The following is a 2,779-nucleotide window of genomic DNA, read 5'->3' on the forward strand; positions in this document are numbered from 1 at the left end:
AAGTCATTGAAAAGCCTTGCTTTTAAAAGCCTTGCTTTGTAAGGCATGTCAATACTCTCCTATGCTCTACTGTAGCAGGCCCCAATTATAATTATAGTAGCCCAATATCCCATTAACAAAGGCACAACTGGAATGTCCATTTTTATAACTACTTATAATAAACACAATTTGTACTCACGACACCTCCAAAGGGTTGAAAAACACTTGCAGGCCGTTTTGGAGAAAACATTGAGAGCGTTGAAACTTCCCATAAACAATGAGTGCGTTGAAAGTCACCAAAGGAAAACACGAGAGCGCTGAAAGTCACAGAGGGAAATATTGAGTGCTTTGAAATCTGCCCTCCGCTAGCTTACTGTAGCTTTAGCCTACCGCCATGTCTCCTCTTTCCATCCCCGTGGCTTTCACCTCTTACAGAAGAAAACATTGAGTGCGCTGAAATTGCCAGCTAGTTTAGCTTAGCTTAGCTTCATGTAGGTCTCCTCTCTCTTCTATCCCGGGCGCCCCCGAGCTCCTCTAACGTTTTCCGAGTGTCGTACTCCACATGCGTTTGTCTTCCCTTATTTCGGGTTTGTCACTCGCCTTTTTTCGCTCGTGCAAAAACGTCTTCCTTCTCCCTGTATCTTGCCCCTCCCCCACGCATTTCACAATCAATCCCCACCATCGCCCTGACAGGTCGTCTTGGTAACCAATCGAAAGACTAATACAATGAGTGTAGCTGACGTCACATCAACGTTGCAATATTTAAATAAAATAATAATGTTCCTAAAACATTGCTGTTTTAACAATTAATAAATAAACCAAAGTTAATTAATAAGTAGCTACCTTTACTGTATATTAAAATTAAAAAAGTTTCTTAACCACCTTTACTCTACATTAAAATTTAATAATTATGATATAATATGAAATCCATAGCTGTCACAAATTCCATTTGCTTTTTAATATATTTGTGTTATGACTTGATCTAAGAATTTTGCTTAAGATCCATATGCACGTTACAATAACCTACAGGTGTCCCACAATGATTTATTTCAGCATCCATTTATTCAGTTCCAATCCATCTATTCAGGTTGCATGGAAATTAGTGCCTAAGTAATGGGCAAGTGGCCTGGTTATCAGTCTAGCACAGGGTCTACATAATGACACAAATAGCAGACACATATGCAGAATTACAAATTAAACTAACTTGCATATTTAGTAACTGGAATAGGCATGGAAAAAACATGCAAATTCCACAATGAGTCCCATGCTTTATCCATTTCAATTGTTTTATTTTTTTAGACTGCACAGTGGCTTAGCTGATATCACTGTTGCCTTGCAGCAAGAAGGTCCAAAAAGATCCAAATCACATCCTGTGGTCTTCCTACATGGAGTGTGCATGTTATCCCTGTGGAGGTGAGGGTTCTCTCCAGGTACTCCGGTTTCATCCCACAGTCAAAGTCAATCTGTGTGACTGTTAGGTTTATAGGTCTCATTAAAGTTTGCCTTTGGTGTGAGTGTGTGCGTGCATGGTAGTTTGTCCTGTCTATCTCTATGTTGTCCTGTGATGGAGTGGAAGCCTGTCCAGGTTGTACCCTACCTCTCGCCAGATTACTGCTGCAAATAGGCACCTGCACTCCTCACTGTCCTGTAAGGACAAGTGTGTGTAGATAATGGGTGGAGGGATGGAGGGAAATATTTTTTTATATTTAGGAAATTGCATAAATTTAGCAACTAGATTTTCTCCAGTGCTAGACTGCTGTCATTTCCAAACAGATGCACTATTTCAAGAATAAGTCAGATACATTTTTTGAAAGAGTTGTTGATTCAGCTACTGTATGCCTCTGTTTGATACAGCTCTTTATACATATTGATTTCTATATTATTTTTGAAAGAAAATGTTTGTTCTGTCTCAAGACAAAAAAAATTGTGCCTCAATATAAACGTCATGCTTGTTGAACAGTCATGTTTAGCTGTCCATTTATTGTTGGCTTTAATGTATAAAACATAATACATACAAAAGATGGAAGAAAAGAACAATGAGAAACAATACTCAAATTCATAAATAAACTGTTTGGTCTCCAAGACAATGAGAATTATAATGCATAGATCACTTGATATAGTAATGCCATATCAATGACACCTTCAGCCTTTACAGACTTTTCTTCCTGAAAGCCTCTGTTGTGACACAATCATTACAAATTGATTGCAAAATAGCTAACAATTGTGATTAAATCATTAAATTCTTGTCTATGCTTCAGAGAATCGGGAGAAAATTAACTTCCCAGCAACCTCATTTTTTTTCCCGAACACGAAATAATGATTTTCTGCCAGTCTAATTACAAAGCCAACATCTGATCAAGCCTACATCCAGAGGGGATTATCACATGCACTGGTATTAGACCTCATTACCAGCCTGAGTGCAGAATTATTACATCTTGTAATTGGATGGTGAGATTTATATACAGATCAGACCGGTTTCTTTAGGATTGTAATTACAGGCTTCGCTGGTTAGCTACTTATCACTCAGGAGTGGAGTGCAGGAAATCAGCATGTGGAAGAGCATTTCATTAACCTCTCGCCCTGATGGAGTGGGTAACACTATACCTAACATGTCTGTTTTAGGAACAACAGCATAATTTGCTCATCAAACAATTTATCACACCCTGCTTTGGACAATGCCAGATAAAAGACTTCACACTGAGATCAGCTCTTGAATAAACAATTACAGGAAATATGTCTCCATAAACTATCATTTTTTTACTGTTGACTAGGCCTTATTTTCTAATTACCCAAGATAAGT

The 2,779-nt window shown here is 38.1% G+C and overlaps 1 long non-coding RNA gene across 4 annotated transcripts in view; it reads right to left on the reverse strand.

The window, feature by feature from the left end:
* LOC103138096 (uncharacterized) overlaps positions 1 to 676 on the reverse strand; it is a 114,760-nt gene extending 114,084 nt beyond the window's left edge. For all 4 annotated transcript variants that reach the window (XR_001662113.1, XR_476217.2, XR_001662111.1 and 1 more), the window contains exon 1: positions 179 to 676. This is a non-coding gene — a long non-coding RNA (uncharacterized LOC103138096). The remainder of the gene's footprint in view (positions 1 to 178) is intronic.
* Between the last annotated feature and the right edge of the window lie 2,103 nt (positions 677 to 2,779).

Source organism: Poecilia formosa, unplaced genomic scaffold (assembly GCF_000485575.1).
Source record: "Poecilia formosa unplaced genomic scaffold, Poecilia_formosa-5.1.2 Scaffold46, whole genome shotgun sequence".
In the NCBI taxonomy this organism is placed as follows: Eukaryota; Metazoa; Chordata; class Actinopteri; order Cyprinodontiformes; family Poeciliidae; genus Poecilia; species Poecilia formosa.